Source organism: Mus caroli, unplaced genomic scaffold, assembly GCF_978045245.1.
Source record: "Mus caroli unplaced genomic scaffold, Mus_caroli_1 scaffold_5, whole genome shotgun sequence".
Classification (NCBI taxonomy): Eukaryota; Metazoa; Chordata; class Mammalia; order Rodentia; family Muridae; genus Mus; species Mus caroli.
This window is the reverse complement of record NW_028227260.1, coordinates 33,792,521-33,814,001: the sequence shown is the minus strand read 5'-3', so window position 1 is coordinate 33,814,001 and position 21,481 is coordinate 33,792,521. Positions and strand designations below refer to the sequence as shown.

At 40.2% G+C, this 21,481-nt stretch overlaps 1 long non-coding RNA gene and 1 other non-coding gene across 2 annotated transcripts in view; both read left to right on the top strand.

The window, feature by feature from the left end:
- LOC147004518 (uncharacterized) overlaps positions 1-12,176 on the top strand; it is a 116,044-nt gene extending 103,868 nt beyond the window's left edge. The window contains exons 3-4 of the long non-coding RNA XR_015047075.1: positions 6,878-7,067; positions 11,832-12,176. This is a non-coding gene — a long non-coding RNA (uncharacterized LOC147004518). The remainder of the gene's footprint in view (positions 1-6,877; positions 7,068-11,831) is intronic.
- Trnaa-ugc (transfer RNA alanine (anticodon UGC)) lies at positions 4,774-4,845 on the top strand. Its single transcript has one exon. It is a non-coding gene; the product is annotated as a tRNA-Ala (tRNA).
- Positions 12,177-21,481: the final 9,305 nt, after the last annotated feature.

Genomic DNA, 21,481 nt, shown 5'->3' with positions numbered 1-21,481 from the left:
AAAATACCATGGTGTGACTCTAACTAAGCAAGTGAAAGATCTGTATGATAAGAACTTCAAGTCTCTGACGAAATAAATCAAAGATCTCAGAAGATGGAAAGATCTCCCAAGCTCATGGATTGGCAGGATTAATATAGTAAAAATGGCTATCTTTCTAAAAGCAATCTAGAGATTCAATGCAATCCCCATCAAAATTCCAATTCAATTCTTCACTGAGTTAGAAAGAGCAATCTGCAAATTCATCTTGAATAACAAAAAACATAGGATAGAAAAAGTATTCTCAATAATAAAAGAACCTCTGATAAAATCACCATCCCTGACCTCAAGCTGTACTATGGAGCAATTTTGACAAAAACTGCATGGTACTGGTACAGCGAAAAACAGGTAGATCAATGGAATAGAAGTGAAGACCTGGAAATGAACCAACACACCTATGGTCATTTATCTTTGACAAAGGGGCTAAAACTATCCAGTGGAAAACAGACAGTATTTTCAACAAATGGTGCTTGCTCAACTGGCAGCTATCATGTAGAAGAATGTGAATAAATCCATTGTTGTCACCTTGTACAATTTCAAGTCTAAGTGGATCTAGGAACTCCACATAAACCCAGACACACCGAAAGTTATAGAGGAGAACTTTGGGAAAAGCCTCGAAGATATGGGCACAGGGGAAACATTCCTAAACAGAACAGCAATGGTTTGTGCAGTAAGATCAAGAATAGACAAATGGGACCTCATAAAATTGCAAAGCTTCTGTAAGGCAAAAGACACTGTCAATAAGACAAAAAGGCCAATAACAGATTGGAAAAGAATCTTTACCAATCCAAAATCCAATGCAAGTAGCTGGACTCCAGAAAACCCGATAATCTTATTAAAAATGAGGTAAAGAGTTAAACAAAGAATTCTCAACTGAGAAATATGGAATGGCTGAGAAGCACCTGAAAAAATGTTCAACATCCTTAATCATCAGGGAAATGCAAATCAAAACAGCCCTGAGATTCCACCTCACACCAGTCAGAATGACTAAGATCAAAAATTCATGTGATAGCAGATACTGGTGAGGATGTGGTGAAAGAGAAACACTCCTTCATGGCTGGTGGGATTGCAAGCTGGTATAACCACTCTGGAAATCAGGTTGGCATTTCCTCAGAAAATTTGACATTGTACTACTGGAAGATCCAGCAACACCACTCCTAGGCATAATCCCAGAAAATGTCCCAACTCGTAATAAGGACACATGCTCAACTATATTCATAGCAGCCGTATTTATAATAGCAGAACCTGCAAAGAACCCAGATATCCCTCATTGGACGAATGGGTATAGAAAATGTGGTACATATACACAATGGAATACTGTCCTGAGCTATTCCCGTCCTGCAGGAAAGCACACATAACACAAGTCAAGACCTTTCGTGGTTACACTTTATTCATAATCATGAGGTAGAACAAAGGATAGAAACGTGTTGCTATATATACCCACAGGTGTGACGTGTTAATACTACTGGCGGTTCCATCCACAGTCTCAAATGTCCCGGGGGACGGACTAGTGACTTGGCGGGCATTTGCTCTGGCACATGCGCACAATGGAGCTTTGCGCCATCTAGTGACAGCACGTATTATCTCGGCTTCCTACAGAGTACTAATTAGCTATGAAAAACAATGAATTTATGAAATTCTTAGGCAAATAGAGAATACCATCCTGAGTGACATAATCCATTCACAGAATCACAAACCTGATATCTAATCACTGTTATGTACATATTAGCCCATAAATTTAGAACAACCAAGATACAATTTACAAAACATATGAAACTCAAGAAAAAGGAAGACTAAAGTGTGGATACTTCATTTCTTCTTAGAAGAGAGAAGAAAATACCCATGGAAGGAGTTACAGAGACAAAGTCTGGAGCTGAGAATGAAGGAAGGACCATCCAGAGACTGCCCCACCCAGGGATCCATCCCATAAACAACCATCAAACCCAGACACTATTGCATATAACAACAAGATTTTGCTGACAGGATCCTGATGTACATGTCTCCTGTGAGGCCATGCCAATGCCTGGCAAATACAGAATTGGATATTCACAGTCATCTACTGGATGGAACACAGGGTCCCCAATGAAGGAGCTAAAGAAAGTACCCAAGGATCTGAAGGGGTCTGCAGCCCTATAGGAGTAACAACAACATGAACTAACCAGTACACCCCAGAGCTCATGTCTCTAACAGCATATGTAGCAGAGGATAGCCTTGTAGGCCCTCAGTGTGAGGAGAAGCCCTTGGTCTTGTGAAGACTCTAGGCCCCAGTATAGGGGAATGCCAGGGCCAGGAATTGGGAGTGTGTGGGTTGAGGCATAGGTGGAGGGGGAAGGTATAGGGAATTTTCAGAGAGGAAAATAGGAAAGGGAATAACATTTGAAATGTAAATTAAGAAATCATCTAATAGAAAAATGGAGTTGATTCTGCTACCTCAGTTCCTTCACCAACTATACTGTTCTTCATTATATACCCAAAAGACACCCCACCATACCACAAGGAGAGGTGCTTCACCATGTTCATAGCAGCCTTATTTATAATAGCCAGAATCTGGAAACAACACAGATGTCCCTCAACAAAGAATGGATACAGAAAATGTGGTTATTTTCCATAAGGTAATTCTATTCAGGTTTTTTTTAAACAAAGGACGTTATGAATTTTTCAGACACATGGGTGGAACTAGAAAAAATTCATTGTGAATGAGGTAACTCAGACCCCAGAGTACTTGCATGGTAAGTACTCACTGATAAGTGGATATTAGCCAAAGACAACAGAATACCTAGGATACAGCCTATGGACATATAGGTTGTACATATCCTATAGTAACATGCAGAAAGGCCATGTAAGGAGACTTTAATCTCACTTATAAGGGGAAATATAATGATTAAGTAGGCAGAGGGAGGGAAGAACCTGAATGTAGAAGAGAGGGAGAGGGGAAAGGAGGAACAGGGTCAGATATGCGATGGGACATGAGAGACACCCAGACAGCCAAGAGAATTAATTGAAATATGCAGCCTCTGGTAGTGGAAATTAGGGGCACCTCCATATACCCAGGAGGTATGAGACTCTGGACTCTTTGAAGGTGACCTTAGGCAAAATGTCCAGCAATGGTGAGAGGGAACTCAAAGTGTCCAACTCCCATAGAAAGACGGGGTTAAAAATACACTGTCAAAATCCCTGATCCCCAAACTGTTTCTGTCTAAAAATCTGTGAGAAGAAAATGGAGAAGAGATTGAAGAAAAGGCGTCCAGTGACCAGCCCAACTTGGGATCCATTTCATTGGTGTTTGGATGGAGAACCAAGGCCTGACTCTATTACTGATGCTATGGTGTGCTTACATGCAGGAGCCTGACAAGGTTGTCCTCTGAGAGGCTCTATGAACAGCAGACTGAGGCACTGGCAGATACTTATACCCAACCATTGGGTTCAACCTATGGTTGAAATCCAGGAAAGACTGAAAAAGTTTAAAGAGAGAGCGATCCCATAGGAAGACCAGCAGACTCAACTAACCCTGATGCTCAGGGAGCTGGCAGAGACTGAGACACCAACCAGGAGCATACAGGGCCAATGTGAGGCCCCTGACTCATATACAGCAGATGTCTGCCTGGTCTGGCATCAGTGGGAGAAAATGTGCTTAAATTTGATAGATTTGAGTCCTCAGGGAAGGGAGAGGAAGGGGGGGGGCTCTCTTAGGCAAGAGGGAGGAGGAATGGGACAAGGAACTGTGGGAGGTGGATCGATGGTGGGCCATGACTGGAATGTAAATAAATAAAATAACATAAAAATTAGAATAATTTTAAAAAGGAAAAATGACTGAGCATAGACAGCCACACTGGAGAATAAAGAACTGTTGATGCTGGTTGGGATGTAAACTTTCTGGACATGGTTCAATGAAGGGATCCCCAGTCTCCATAAGAGAATAAGAGGGTGTTTGCAGCTATGATGCCTGTCACAGTCTAGGCTAGTGAACGACTTGTTAATCTCCTTTCTGTGATGTCCTTTTGTGGCACTGCGATACCTAACCAGATCACTTTAATGCGTTAGCATAATACTGCACTCTGGATGTGAGATTCAACTGCCACCTATCAGGGCATCCAAATGCACAGCCTGTGAACGCAGTAGTGAGAGAAACCGCTTCACTCCAGTTCTTTAAACTAGGGGTGGGCAAAAGACTGTTTCCTTCAGGGGCAGGATCAAGGCACCTCTGTATGCTTGTTCCCTTAACACTATCTGATATTCAAGGTTTATTCTTCCTCGGTTCCTTTATAAATGTAAATGTTTGTTGAAGAAATAATTTTATCCTGCATTCCAGCAGCCGTGGGGTCTGGGTCTCAGAGAGCTCCTGGTAGGCAGCTCTGAAGGGAGGCACACAGGGCTAAAGGAGGTCCCAGCCTCACTGTACCAGCCTTGCAATGCCATTTTCCCAACCTCCGACTTACATTGGTATAACCTTCCTAACCCTGCAGAAACACATTATAATAAATTTGACATAACACCCTCAATTTATAGTAAGTCTGTGATGTTTTCCAGAGCACAGAATTTCTTGTTATTGATATCACTTGATTTCCATTGAAAATAGATTTTTTATCATACTATAAATAATCTAAACATCCCATCAAAATACTAAACTAGAAGTGATAAATCATACTCAAAGATGTGATGTGAATCCTTTCAGACTCTATATAAATGCTGTCACGTTCATTGTATCTTGATATAGTCTATAATCATACAATCATAGCCGGGGATGTAGCTCAGTGGTAGAGCACATGCTTTGCATGTATGGGGTCCCGGGTTCAATTCCCAGCATCTCTAGGTCTTTTTCTTTTCTTCCGGGTCTCTTGTGACATAGAGTGTCGTAACCTAGAACACATTTCTGTGGATAGCTCCATAGGATTTTGAAGATAATAGAAGGGATCATCTATGACCATGACAACAATGTTCCTGTATAACCTTGATGATATTTCCATAGATACCTCTATAGTCTGGTGAGTCAAGCCTGGTCATGCCTCCCAGAATGTTTTTTTTTTTTTTTTAATTTAAAGCTATGGTAGGTTTTTTTTTTTTTAAATGATTTCACCTTCTGTAATTCACCAATTTTAGTTTTTATTTGGTGTCTTGTCTGTGAAATCTTCACCTATAACCCAGTGACAGAGATTTTCCTTTGTACATTCTGTTAGAAATTCTCTAAGCGTATACAATGATCGGTATATGATACATAGATGTTAACTTATGTTTGTTTTTTTAAATATTTATTAGTTTATTTTATGTGAGTTCTCTACCTTCATGCACACCAATATGCCAGAAGAGTGAATCAGATCCCCAAACAGAAGGGGTGAACCACCAGGTGGTTGATGGGAATTGAACTCAGGACCTGTGAAAAGAGCATGCAGTACTCTTAACCAATGAGACATCCTCCAACCCACAATATATATTTTTAGGTATGCATATATGTTTAAATTAGTACTGTTCTCTGACAAATAATTCTTTCTGCACAAGTTTGATTTGAACATGGGATACACAGAGAAATGTTGGGTACAAGTTGGCAGTTTTCTGTATATGTGTGAGTGTCAGTATGACTGTTGATTTCTGTCTTTCCTGACTTGTCAACCTTGATTCCAATACCATTCTGGCTCAGACATCTTAGGTCTTTATGGAGGTCTCTCTTTACGCAATCTTCTTCTGTGATGTTGCTCTGTTCCTTGCTTTATTTTCTCCATCCATTTATCTATGAAGTTTGTAATTAGACACCCAGTAAAATAAACATTATAGCACTTATTCATGTTACATGGAATATGTAGAACATCTTTGAAACAACTATAATTACAGAACAACTATAGATATCATAGCAATAATGAACACTCAGACCCATGAACAGATACATTCTGCATTTATGTATGTAGTAACTCAGCAATGTTCTGAGCCTTTCTAATGTATAGGCAATATAGGTATATGCACCCAGATTGCTCACAAATAGTGGACACTTTTTCATTCAAGTATTCCTGGTATTATTTTTAAACTACAAGTACTATGTGTGGCCTTCTCTGTGATGCGAATATTCACTTTTCTGTGAACTGTCAGAAACCAAATGTCAATGATACTCATGAATGATTTGCATGGATTACTCGATGATGGAGACTTTACTTGATTGATGTTCATTGCAGTTTGCCCCTACTTCCTTAAGAGCATGTAGAGGCTACTGAGTCTACTGAAGGAAATGAGAGACATGTCCCAGAGACGAGTCCACAGGCCATTTCACCAGACTCGCCCTAAAAGAATATGATTGAGTAACTTTCAGCATCCTGTGTATAACAGTTATTGGTGAACTTGTTACAGGATGTGGTTTGACTTCCTGGCCCCTCAACCAACACCTTATTGGGTACCAGGGAGCTAGAGAGAGGGAGAGCCATTGTGTGTGTGGGAACAGGGATTCCTAGAAAGAAGCTGGGTCTGCAAAGATTGATTGCCTGATTGGAACTTCAGTGGTGTGGATATAATGGAATGTTGCAGTCCTAACTACAGATTATGTGTGCTTTCTTTAGCTCAGAAGAACCCCTTCCCTGGCCCCTTCTATGTTGGAATCTGTGGTCTCCCTTCCCCCACCTGCTTCAACCTGCTTGCTCAAGGGTGGAGCTTCCTGATCATTCGTCCTGCCACGCCTACTGCTGGACCCTGCCGCTTTGTTGCTTGGAGGCACACATGTGTTCGTCCTGCTACTGGACCCCAAGATTGTTTGGCAGGAAATCGGGTTCCCTCCCCCTTCCTTTATAACTGAGTGTCTGGAAATAGTAAAATTGAGCTTTGATCAGAATACTGTCTTACCTACGTTCCTTTCTCTCGCCGCCAGGCCCCTCTTCTCTTCCAGGTTTCCAAAATACCTTTCCAGGCTAGAACCCAGGCTGTGATCTGCTGGCCGGACACAACATTTGGCAAACCAACGCGGGACTGAGAAACGGCAAAGGATTTTTGGAAGAGACACTGCTGGTTTGGAGCTCCATGGAATAGTTAAAGGATAAAGGAAATTCATACAGGAGAAGGTATGGGCTAAGCTGAGACAGCGTTAAACCCGAGCGCTGGGTCACTTAGGTTCAGCAGTGAAGCTTAAGAGGAGCTAGGCACAGGTGGTAGGCCGTGGCTCGCAAAAGCTACATTGTTAGGTGTGAGAAAGGAAAGGCTTTATTAAAAGGAAATTAATAATCAGGCAGATTGCCGCAGTTATAAAAACTGCATCATGAGGGAGGAAATTGTCCCAAATAGCTGGAGTACTCTGCCCCCTTTTTGTGTCTTGTTTAATGTCTGGTGCACCAATCTGTTCTCGTGTTCAATTCATGTATGTTCGTGTCCAGTCTGAATGAATGAATGTTCTATGTTTTATGTTGGATAATAAAGATGGTAAAAAAAACAAAAAACAAAAAAAAAAAAAAACAAAAACTTTATCTGCAAAGCCGAGAGCTGCCACGTGTTTCAGCCAAGAACCAGACACATGGCAGAAGGGACCCTGATGGAAAAAATGTTCGTTTTAAGAAAAAGCAGCGAGTGCACAGCCTGTTAGTTTCGGAGTAAAAAATCTGATAAATGGTTCATGATTAATGTGTTTGACAATGGTAAAGTGCTTTTTTATTCTATGATTGTAGCTACAAAAAATTAATATTCTATGATTGGTCTAAAATTAACTGCTTCATTTGGTTCTTTTTTATTGAAAATGTGCTCTGCATGTTTTCACATTCAGCTCATAAGTTGTTGGTTAAGATTAATAATTGTTACATTGCTACAGATGGTTAGTGTTAAATTTGATAACTCAAGTTTAGAGTCCTTCCGACACGTGGCATAAGGCAGCCCTAGAGGCTGGGTCTCTAAAGATATTTCTAGTTTAGATAATGATTAATGTGGTTCCAACCCTAAATAGTAAAATTTAAGATAAGATTTAAAGCAATGCCTTTTTATTAAAGCGTTATAGCTTGCTTTAATAGGTATTCATAGGTATTAATTGACATCCAAACTTTGTAATATGATAGTAATGCTTCTAAGATTGATTTTAACAGTGATAAATTGTTTTAAACGTAGGTTTTGCTTTCCCAAGGTTGTAGGTATTATCCTAACCTTGCACAAGAAACTTAAAAATTATGGTTAAAACTGCCATTGTTCCATTGACTGCAGCTTGCAGTTTGATTGCAAATTTAAGATTGATGCTCAGATTAAAAAGTATTTTACCTTTGAGTCAATACAGGGCTCTGGGCAGCCCCAGAGCGGCTTATGGCCCTTCTTTTGTTTTGCAAACAATGCCGGAAAAGGTTTTTCCCTGTGTTCAAGAAAATTTCTTTTTAACAGTGTTACAGATCTACTCAGATGTTTAAAATAATGCTTAAATTCAAAGATTTTTACTTCTAATAAACTGGTAATCACTAGAAAATTTTGCCTCTAGGTATGGCTAATATAGCTTTACATTATGTAAGAAAAATTTTTTATTGTTTCTGCTTCTATACAAGAAGCCAAAAGTTTTAATCTTTCAGTATATATTGTTTCCTAAGTGGAAAGTATTTTATTAACTAATGCTTCTCAAGGGAAGTTTACCTTAAATCCTTGCTCTCACCCAAAAGATTCAGCGACAGTATCCTTTTATTACTTAGTGTTTTAGTTTACTACAAAAGGTTTTACAGAAAGTAAAAAAAGCTTTTATAATTGTTGTTAATTGGTAATTAAAATTTAGTTGTGCCCAAGACAATTCTTTGGCCAGAAAAAAAAATATTATTGTAAAGTCATTTTTCTCATCCTCCCAGCCGATCGTTGGCCCACGTGGGCCCAACTAGCTGCTGTGGGGCGGAGTCTTAAGACACACAGTTGCCCCTATTCCAGCACAAATAATCTAGTTGTGTGCTGTAGATGGTGTTTTAAAATGCTAAACAATCAAACCTTAATTTGTATATTAATAGTCAATGCTATATCTCTGAGCTCATAATTACTTAAAATTGTTCGTTCCTCAGATACTATTAATTCTCAAATTTACAATTACTTATACATATTTCTAGTTAATAAATAAATAAATAAATTATGCACGTGTGACTCTTAATAACTTTTCAAGCTTTCTAGTTACAACCGTTCCTTAAGAAAAATGATTGAAAGTGCAATTAGTCACTGCCCCTTTACAGCCAAGTATGTATAATGTTTTGTCCAACAAGTTATTAATTCAAAAGGTTAGATATCGTAAAATTTTAAACTTTAACTCCTTAAAAGACAAAAGAGAGAAATTGTATCCCCATATATACTATTTAGTGCATTTCCATGCACACTATTTAAATCATACCTTTATTTTCAAAATTTGAGATTAAAATGTCAAATTTAATAAATGCTTTTTAGTATCTTAAAAGGGTCTACTTATTGGCTTATAGATTGATCCTAAAACAGCTACCTTATTAGGAAAGGGAAAAACAGGTTCTCTCCACAGAACGCTACAGAAGCATATTAGTAATTCGTGTGCCGAGCCGACAGGTAAGTTAACTCAGTGTCCTGATTAAAAGGACTAAAAGATTAAATTTATGTTTTAGATCCATCCTTGCTCGTCATTTTTCCAGTTTAGACTAACTTCTAGCCTTTTAACCTTATGGCAATAGTACATCAGAGACTGTATATTCAGACTTAGTAAAATTAGTCATTTAATAGAGTCATAATGATTTTTCACTTTTCTTCAGTGTGACCAGCCATTCTAACTCAATCTTAGACTGGTCTAATATTCAGTCAAATATTAAAGATTCCTATATTCTAAATTACCTAGCAAAGTTAATTCAGAGCATATCCCCCAAGGTCACCAAAGGCTCATCTTGCCTTCACCTTATTTGTCCTAAACTTTTTGCAAACTGATATTAAAGGTCAGTCTGCAGCGGATCGCCACTGGCATCCAGTTACTTCTAAATCTTATCGATTAATAAAATGGAAGGACCCCTTAACTAACGAATAAAAGGATCCGGTTCTAATCTGGGGAAGGGGCTCGGTTTGTGTTTTTTCAAGAGATTAATTAGTCAGATGAACGCACATTCCAAATCTTCTTATAAGTATCACCTTGAAGACTAAAATTCCTCTTTTGCTTAAAATTCAGCTGAAAACTGAAGCTCCTAAAAAAGCTGTTTTCCTGCTACTCTCTGAGCCAGCTCCCTGACAGGAGGCTGGAGACTAGCTTTAGCCTTACAATTTACAACTAAATAAAGTACCTTGACTTCTCCAAAAAGAAAATTTGCATTGCTACTCTCTCATTGTCTAGATCTCTTTCTTTTTTTCAAATAGGTCAATCTACGTTCTCTGGCCCGGACCTGCAGGCGTGCCTACCCTTCCCCCAAGAACACACAGGTGGCGACTGTTATCTTCCTTCCAAGGATATTCCAGCAGGTGGCTTTCAGTCTGAGATAGAATTTAGATTTACCAAGAGAGCTAGGGAAGTAGAAATTTCTAATATTTACAGAGATTAGTTCTTATTTTGATAGAGATAGACTTAGTCCCTTAGGTGGCCTCTAGCTTTTCACCCTTGCTGTCACTGCAAGGTGTCCTTAGTTCCTCAGGCTATTGGGAATAACAGAGATGAGGAGAAAAGACTTCCAGCTCCTATTTTAACCACAATTTGTGGTGTTAATAATGACATAATTCTTGTATAGGCCTTGCTAAATCTGAGGTTGACAAGTCTCCTATAGAGACCGTACAGCGCTCAAAACTGCACGTACTGATTCATGATCATACGAATACAGTATGGGTACCGCTTGGTGCAGAAGATTACTGCGGGGGAAGGTCCAGCTTGACCGTTTCTGAGTTCCCTGTGCGACACACCTGATTTAAATGAGGTTGGTATCTGACTCCAGCTAAAAACCAAAAATACCTAAGGCTCTGCCTCCCCTCCCCAAAAGATACCAAGAGCCACAGATGTGGGTTGTTATAACGCCCACGGAAAAAATCGGGTCAATGTCCACCCAAGTCAAGGTTAAAGGCCCACTCATCTACGGATGAGAAAATCATTTGATCACCTCAGTTAAGCGTTGCCTATTTAAACTTAATTAATAGGGGGTAGAGAGGTTGGAGACCATACTGTCGAAAGGGCAAGCCCTTCACTGCCTCCCACCCAAATAAAATAGCCAATTGGCCTTGTACTAAGGAGCCAGCCAGTCTTGCCCCTTCTCCCTGTTTCCCTGCCTGTCATCCAAAATTGCGGAGGAATATCAGCTCAGTGTTATTCTAAATTTGTTCTGTCAAACTTAGCCAGGGTTCCAATGCCCTACTTAAAATGCAACCAGGTAGTTACCTATTCAACACTAATTAGCATTATAAAGTCAGAGCCTACAGCCCAGCACTATTCTATTTTTAGTGGTTTACTAGGATAATAAGGACAGTCTTAGCCAGATACAGTTTACCATTAGAAAAGATAGGGAATCCCACGGAAACAGGTTTTTTTTCTTTAGCCCTAAGAACTCAGGCAGAACTATTGAACATAGATAATTTTTCTGCCTCAGGCCAGCCTTTTCTTTTTTTTTTTATTTTTTTGTTAACTAATGGGAGGAGATGTGGTCTCCCTTCCCCCACCTGCTTCAACCTGCTTGCTCAAGGGTGGAGCTTCCTGATCATTCGTCCTGCCACGCCTACTGCTGGACCCTGCTGCTTTGTTGCTTGGAGGCACACACGTGTTCGTCCTGCTACTGGACCCCGAGATTGTTTGGCAGGGAATCGGGTTCCCTCCCCCTTCCTTTATAACTGAGTGTCTGGAAATAGTAAAATTGAGCTTTGATCAGAATACTGTCTTACCTACGTTCCTTTCTCTCACCGCCTAGCCCCTCTTCTCTTCCAGGTTTCCAAAATGCCTTTCCAGGCTAGAACCCAGGCTGTGATCTGCTGGCCGGACACAACAGGAATCACCTAGCATCTTGTCACTGTCAGATAAAGTTGGACCTGTCCTACTGGCACAAATTTTTCTTTTAATTTCACATTATATTAACTTAACAAAACCACAGTTTTCTACCAAATCAAAGAGGACAAGTGTCATCAGATAGCAGCTAATGCCAACAGCATAGTTTTTGCCTGCTTAATACTTGCATCAATGTATACAAGTAGTGATTGATTTGTAGCTTATTTGCTCTGTGACTATAAGTACTTCGTCACCCGGCTTCCATATTGTACCATGGAATTTGTAATAACCTACATCTGTCTCACTCATATTTTCTCCCTCATATTTGACTCCAGAATAAACTTTTCCTTTGAGTTGAGAGCTGTGTATTGCATCAGAATTTGTAGGCATGTGATTGTCCACATCCTTGTGTGTGTGTGTGTGTGTGTGTGTGTATGTCTTTAAGGTTTCCAGGAATATTCTTTATGTCTGACATTAAGGGTTAAATAATGGCCTAATGGAATTCACAGTCAGATGCAAGCTTATATGAGGACCATATGTGGCATAGTGCTCTCTTCCCTCTGCATTACTTAGCCAATGTCATTACCTTGATTCCTAACTGACTCCTGTGGTGTTTGGAAGAGAATAATAATATAGGCATGAAAGTTAGTTAAAGCACTTATTGCTTTGATGATAACTATTAAGTGTTATAATTTATTACTGTGTCTTAAATGGTTATCTGGCCTTTGGTGCATTGCTTGTTTATTCTCCATAATGATTTAGAGCAGGATGATTCAGAGCACCCATTTCCCCACATCACACAGTTATCCTCTCATATTGCCATTCTATGCTTTGATGCTGACTTTGTCCTAGTATTTAGCAATGAAATTCATTCCATCTTCATCAGATGCCTCTGGAGAATTTCCTGATTCTGAATGTTGCATTCTGAGCCTGTGTATAGGACACAGACAGGGAGGGTACCAGGAAAGGAAAAGGTCTCATTTCCACTCTGTGTTTCATTCCCTGCCATTGCTGTGTGAGTTCAGGGTTGTGTGATGAGCTAGGAAGAGAAAGGCATTGTGTATACCTTCCACTGAAGTAGTCTGCTCCAACAGGACACCATCATTCCCTCCTCTGGGTTTTAGATGCTTTCTCATCCTGTTTTCCTCTATTTCATGTCTTTATTTCCCTGTGTACTACCATCCAGTGAGACTGAGAAAGGTTTGATCTCTGCATCCCAGAGCTCATTGAGAAGAATGCAGCATCCTGTAGAGTCTCCCAGCCAGATAGAGTGAAAAGAAATGTGGATGCAGGTTAGTTCCCTTCCACCATACTTATCTACTCAATAGGTTAACCATATCCTTCATGATCATCTGCAGACTTTAGAGTTTCAGTGTGATTCCATGTGTAAAAACACCCTGCCATCTCAAACAGATGAATGGGCCAAGGCACTTGGGAGCAATTCTATTATATCAGGATTCACAGAACTTACAGGTGTTAGATTAGCAGTCGTCACATGTGGTGCATGTGTGCTGCATTCCCAGGTTTTCTGCTGTCATTGTCAATATTGTTCCTTCGCAATCCTCCCATGGAGATTTGAGTTTGTTCTACACAGGCTTATGTCCCAGGAGGTTAGCACTTCCAGCCACTCACTCAGGGAACCATTGAAAATGCTAAAGCAACACACACACACACACAGAGTCACATACACACACATGCACACAGCCATATACACACACACATACACACACACAAACCTCACACCAACACATACAGACACACACACACATACACAAACACACACACACACACACAGCCACACTCACAATGCACATATAGTTCTTGATTCAATAAATGAGAGAAAACATGGGAGAGTTTACCTTACTAACTGTGTCTTTTTCACTGAGCTTCTTGGAAGGGTCGTCCTTATGCTACTTTTATTTGTGTATAACATAATTATTCTTTGAATATCTCTCAGGCTTTTCCTTATATAGAGTTTCTGCTGCTGTGATAAAAACACAGTGGTCAAAAGCAAGTTGGGAAGGAAAGGTTTTATTTGTCTTAGACTTCCACATCACTGTTCTTCATCCAAGGAAGTGTGGGCAGGAAATCACACACAGCAGGAACCTGGGGACAGGAGCTGATGCAGAAGCCATAGAGGGGAGCAGCTTACTGGCTGAATCACATGGCATGCTCAGCCTGCTTTTCTATAGAAGGCAGGACCACCTTCCATCAGTCACCCATTAAGCAAATGCTCTATAGGCTTGCCTACATAATGTTCTTAGGGAGGCTCTGCCCTCTCTGCTGACTCTACTTTTTATTAAGGTGACACAGAACCAGCCAACACACTTGTGTATGCTTTATCTCTTCCTTTAGTGTGTATCCTTCTGTGGTTTGGTTTTCTTTTAAATCTTCTTCTAACTGGCCCAGAACTCCATATGGAGACCAGGCTGACCTTGGACATTTTGTGATCTTCCAGCCTCTGCCTCCTGGTGGTTGAGGTCAGTATAGCCACACACTATATGTGGGGTATATTCTTCTTGGGGTGTATTATTCTAACACAGTAATTTCCATTTTGATATTTATATTGTCTCTTGTTATATATCGTGGATAACTTGGTTTTCATTTAATCTTAATAGTACCCTATCATTTTGTAAAGAAGAGCTCATTAAGTAGACAAGTGTAAACTATGTTTGCTGTCAGGGAGGAGGGAAGAGGGGGATAAGAGGAACAGGGAAAGCCATCCCGTTGGAGTTAGGGTCCTAGCAAGCAGGAAGGTGAACCAAATGGGTCAGGAAGTAGCTGTGCTGGAGGTAGATGAGGGCAGTCTGAAGCCCTTCATGATAGGAAGGAGAATTCCAGAGTGTCAGAACAGGCAGGCTCAGGTTTTTCTCTGGTATCTGAAAAAAGGAAAGGGGAAGAGGAAGGAGACACTTTTAATTTATAATTTTACAAAGGATTATGGAGCTGAGAAGATGGCCTTTTTAACTTGCAGATGTCTCAGCAAGTAAAAGTGCTTGGTTAGAAGGCATGCTTTATGATCTGAGTTTAGTTCTTATAAATCACAGAAAAATCCAGATGTGGTCCTCACGGTCTGCAGTCTCAGGATCCCTCCAGCAGGATGGGAGATGTAGGCATAAGAACTGGCTAAAAGCTTGTGTGCTAGATGGCCTGGAATATGCACTATATGCAGTATACTACAGCAGCAGAAAGAAGAGAATGCCTGCCTCTAACAGTGTTGGAGTAGTGAGCTGAGTTCCCAGCCTATGTTCTCTCCCTCCCCACCATAGTCCATCAGGCCTGACTCACACTGATGCAGTTCTCATGAAAGCCACGAGGTGGGAGCAAAACTAAATTCTTGCATTTTAGTGAATAGGCCTGATGTTTTACAGAGTAGCAAATATCCCCAAGTTCACGTATCTCTGGTGTGCTTGGAAGCTTCAAGGGTGTAATAGAGAAGTTCCGTTTGTGGATCACCACAGATCTAGTACTCAACAACTCACTTCATTGCTACTCAGTGTAAAGTGAGCAATTCAAACTGTGTAAACGGTGCCCCTTCATAGAGAATATGGTGTCTGATTATTCAGGGGCATTTTGTAAAGAATATAGTATTCATATTTGGACTGAATTCTGTGGCACTCAGATGCGTTTCCCAAACATTCCAAGTAAAGGATTAAATGGTAGGGGTTCTTTTCTCTCTTTCCCAGAAGACTTGCCTCTAGGTTGTCAGGCAGGATGAAGGTTTTAGGTACAGAAAAGCACTCTTCAAGCCACCAATAGAGAAATGCAAATGTCAGTCCAGCCAGAGATGCTTGGATCTACATTGTGGTCCTGCCTGCAAAATATGCCAGGGCATCTGTGGCATAGTCCTGTGGAGCAACAACCAACATCTGAAGTGACATAAGTCCCACTCCAACAGATGGGACCTACACCTGACACTGCTTTGGTGACCAGGACCAGAGGCTAGATAGCCCAGGGACCTAAAGTAAAATTAGCTACTATTGGTCATAACAGAAAGGGGAGGGGATAAAATGAATCTTGGGTACCCTCAGGTAAAATACTTGTCATTTCTGCAGACATAATTGTGACATTATTTTTCTGCATTTATTCAGTCAAGCCTTGTACATTGACAAACTATGTAGACAACCCTGGTTTATAAAACATAGCCCAGCCAAATGTGGGGTGACAACAATTTGGTAATATACTTTTCTGCCCGATATTGAAGCCACTTGTTTGTGTTTGGATTATATCATCTGTTTAGAACATGATCTCCTGTTTGCATTGCATGTGCTAGGCCTGTTTATATATTTGCCTTCTCATGTCATTTCTGGTGTCAGAAAGACCATATTGTGATGGGGCTTCTGTAAGTCTCCTGTTCATTGCTTCTGGGGTCTCAGAGAACATCAGTTCCATCCCCAGGTAGAAAAGAATGGCACATGCGTGCCTGTGAATGTAGAGACCCAGATTCCTGGGGCGGGCTAAGCAGCCAGCCTAACCCACCTGAGGTGTTCCAGGCCAGCGACAAACCTTTTCTAAGGAAAATGGCAGGAGAAGGAGGCATCTTGTGTCTTGGGTCCCTTGAAGACTAGTCTGTGCAGGTGAGTACACATACTGCAGAGTCAACCTATCTTCTGGGACAGGCCCTGTAGGAGTTCATCTTTAGCCAGGAGGCAGGTCTGAATACCAGACCTCTGTGAGCCTTACCTGCAAGAACAGGGCTTGCCTGAATAGAGTATTGTGACCACTGAGACTCAGAAGAGAGCTGGACTCCCAGGACAGTTGACAGAGGCTAACAGAATCACAGGAGGAACAAGCTCCAACCAGAGACAACTATAACAACTAACACCAGAGATTACCAGGTGGCGAAAGGCAAATGTAAGAATCTTATCAACAGAAATAAAGACCACTCCCTATCATCAGAACCCAGCACTCCCACCTCAGCCAGTCCTGGATAGTCCAACACACCCGAAAAGCAAGATTCGAATTCAAAATCATATTTCATGATGCTGGTAGAGGACCTTAAGAAGGGTATTAATAACTCACTTAAAGAAATACAGGAGAACACTGCTAAACAGGTAGAAGTCCTTAAAGAGGTAATACAAAATTTCCTTAAAGAATTACAGGAAAACACAACCAAACAGGTGATGGAATTGAACAAAACCATCCAAGATCTAAAAAGGGAAGTAGAAACAATGAAGAAAACCCAAAGGGAGACAACTCTGGAGACAGATACCCTAGAAAACAAGTCAGGAACCATAGATGTGAGCATCAGCAACAGAATTCAAGAGATGGAAGAGAGAATCTCAGGTGCAGAAGATTCCATAGGGAACATGGACAAAACAATCAAAGAAAATGCAAAATGTAAAAAGATCCTAACCCATAACATCCAGGAAATCCAGGACACAATGAGACCAAACCTATGGATAATAGAAGTGGATGAGAATGAAGATTTTCAACTTAAAGAGCCAGCAATTATCTTCAACAAAATTATAGAAGAAAACTTCCCAAACCTAAAGGAAGAGATCCCCATGAACATACAAGAAGCCTACAGAACTCCAAATAGACTGGACCAGAAAAGAAATTCCTCCCGACACATAATAATCAGAACAACAAATGTAATAAATAAAGATAGAATATTAAAAGCAGTAAGGGAAAAAGGCCAAGTAACGTATAAAGGCAGGCCTATGAGAATTACACCAGACTTCTCACCAGAGACAATGAAAGCCAGAAGATCCTGGACAGATGTTATACAGACCCTAAGAGAACACAAATGCCAGCCCAGGCTACTAGACCTAGCAAAACTCTCAATTACCACAGATGGAGAAACCAAAATATTCCATGACAAAACCAAATTCACACAATATCTTTCCACGAATCCAGCTCTTCAAAGGATAATAATGGGAAAACACCAACACAAGGACAGGAACTAAACCCTAGAAAAAGCAAGAACCTAATCCTCCAACAAACCTAAAAGAAGACAGCTCCAAGAACAGAATCCCAGCTTTAACAACAACAACAACAACAACAAAAAAAAAAAAAAAAAACAAACCAGGAAGCAACAATTACTTTTCTTTACATCAACGTTACTTTTCTCTTAACATCAATGGACTCAATTCCCCAATGAATAAACATAGACTAGTAGACTGGCTACACAAACAAAACTCAACATTTTGCTGCTTACAGGAAACACACCTCAGGGAAAAAGAAAGACACTACCTCAGAGTGAAAGGTTGGAAAACAAATTTCCAAGCAGATGGTCTGAAGAAACAAGCTGGAGTAGCCATTCTAATATCGAATAAAATTGACTTTCAACCCAAAGTTATCAAAAAAGACAAGGAAGGGCTCTTCATACTCATCAAAGGTAAAATTTACCAAGATGAACTCTCAATTCTGAATATCTATGCTCCAAATGCAAGAGCTTCCACATTCATTAAAGAAACTTTAGGAAAGCTCAAAGCACACATTGCAACTCACACAATAATAGTGGGAGACTTCAACACTCTACTCACACCAATGGACAGATTCTGGAAACGGAAACTAAACAGAGACACATGGACACTAACAGAAGTTATGAAACAAATGGATTTAATAGATATCTACAGAACATTTTATCCTAAAACAAAAGGATATACCTTCTTCTCAGCACCACATGGTAACTCCTCCAAAATTGACCATATAAACGGTCACAAAACAGGCCTCAACAGATACAAAAATATTGAAATTATCCCATGCATCCTATCAGATCACCACATAAATTTACTTGAAGCCATCTCAATTTTGTTGACTTCATGGCAAATACCTACCGTGATATTTGGGATATTACTTTGGCTAAGAAGTGATCGCCTGAGAATGAAGCTCTGTGCTAAAACACTTGACTTGCCAGGCATTTAGGAAGTCTTATGCCATTTTTTTGCACCAGGTACCCAGCTAAAAAGTGAATTGAAAAAATGTGCCTTACAGAACAAACCCAACTGATACAAAGGTTAAAGAAGATATCAGTAATAATAGTAGATTGTAACACACTATTTTTGGATGCAAAAAATCCTTGAAAATAATTTACACTATTATATGAAAATATCTTCAAAACTTAGCATCTAGAGTAGATCTTAATCACAGCTATATGGAATTCTGAAACATGATACAAGTCAACCTACCTACTTTGCAGTGAATTTGAAACATTCACTTACACCAACTCCATACTAGGCTGTCAAAATGCAAAATTAAATATTAAAATGATGAGATTTGATAGAGATGATGAAAACAAATGCTTCATAATCTAAAGATGGAATAGTTAGAATATTTTACTTTATAAGTATTGTGATCACTATTCTCCACTGCCAACTTGAAAGGAACTAAAATCAAGAAATAAAGGGCACACCTGTGACCCAGATCTTGAGGCTGGAAGACACAAGTTTTTGATGCAGATATTGAGTTGGGATGACACATGCACTTATTTCAGATACATACCTGTCTTTAATCCTGATCTTGAGGCACACCTGTAGTCTTGGCCAACATTATGATGGAATCTCATATAAGGACAGTGGAAGAAGGAAAGGTTTATCATTATTATTATTGCCTGCTTGTGCAGCCTTTGCCAGTATACTTATTGGAGCAACTTCTTCAGGATTCCATCTTATGCAAAAGACCAGATGAAGCACCCAACCTTGTGTGACTTGCAACGAATAGATTCTTAGACTTCCCATTCATAGCTGGCCATTGTAGGATTAGTTATACTACAGCCTGTAAGTCATTCCAATAAATTAGTTTAAGTATGTATTTATGTACAAATGTATGCATGTATTATGTATACACAAACATATTCATTCTCTTAGTCCTGAGACTCTTGAGAATCGTGACTAATATAAATGGCTACAGGAAAACAGGACTGGCAAGATGGTTCAGTCTGTAGACACACATGTAATCAGGCCTGAAGACTGGGTTCAATTCCCAAAGCCCAAGCGTGGAAGTTCAAAGTTTTAGAGCACTGACTACTCTTTCAGAGGTCCTGAGTTCAGTTCTCAGCAACACGTGGTGGTTCACAATCATCTATATGGAGATCTGATGCCCTCTTGTGAAATGGTGGTGTACATGCAGATAGAGCACTCACACATCAAATAAATCACAATTTTTAAAAACAAATATAAATTAGAGCCTCCTTTGTATCATATGCAAAGATATTTTAAAAAGACAGATACACTGTTTAACAGAATACACAGAACAAAATCTCTGTCACTTAGGGGCAGGGAGAGAGATGAAAATTTCACAAAGAAGATACAAAATAAAAACCATAATTGGAGAACTGGAGAAAGAAACCCTTAAAATCTGAAAATGATTACTATTCTAAATGCCTGGTGGAAAAAAAAAAGAGTAAGTCCACGACTATGAGAAAAGTTGAAAAGCTCATATACATTAGAGAATTTCTGTGAAACTTGCAGAAAAGCTTCCAAAAGTCAATTAGAAAACAGAAATTGAAAAATGTAAAAGGTTTCAGGTGTTCCATTGTGCACTGGGATATTTAGTAAGATTGTTCACTTTATAAGAGATTTATTAGCAACATTAAGACAGTAGGTGTGCAGACAGCAGCAGCATGGTGGGGACTTCTGTGGAGAATCGGGGTCATGTGGTAGAGTGAGTACCACAAAAGTTGGCAACTTAAAATTTCAAATTATTCCAAAGTACACCGTGTACCATAATTGTAATCTCATCATAGTAAAACATTTAGTTCTAAGACAACAAGGACACAGTGAAACACTGTCTAAAAACTAAACTAAACCTCAACCTAAAACATGAAGACTAAAAAGTATAAGGAGGAGGAGGTAGACAAAGACGACTAAGAGGAAGGAGAAAGAAAGAAAAAGCGAGGGAGGGAAAGCGGGAGGGAAGAGAGCAAGAGAGCAAGAGAGAAAAAACTAGGGAGCAAGCGAGCGAGCAAGCGAGAGAGAGAGAGAGAGAGAGAGAGAGAGAGAGAGAGAGAGAGAGAGAGAGAGACTGCATATGTAAACAGTCAGTCATCTGACCCATCTATACAGGACAATCCTAGACCATTGTTTAGAATTTTCCACTTAATTCCCACCAGGCATGCCTGTTTCACACAGGGAATACTGGGATCAGAGCGTGCACACTATATTCTGTCCTATCTCCCCATCCTCTTGTCCCCCCATGCAATGGCTCCTATGCACCCCAGTACAGAGCAGCTCCCTCTGAGGAGGAAGAATGGTCCCAAGTCCCTCTCCTGCTGCTAGCAACACACTGGCCACAAATCCCTAAGTGGGAGGGAGCCTACCTGGGTCTGGGATCCCTGCTTCCTTGTTCCCACCCTCAGGGAGATTAAAGTGATCACCTCTGGGAATCCAAAAGCTTGGCTACAGAGAATGCAGCTTGCACTACATCCTTTAGTTAGCCATTGAAAAGAGTGTCCACCAAGGCCTCAGGTTCCCATGACAACCACAATGCTCCTCCCCTCTCTCTAATCAGAAACTAGGAATGCTCTGCCCAACCCTCCCCTTCCTTTCTCTCTAAGCAGAAGTCTCTCACTCTTGTTATGTTCACCTCAGAAAGCATGCTCATAAGAGAAACTGCCACCACCCACGAAGCAGC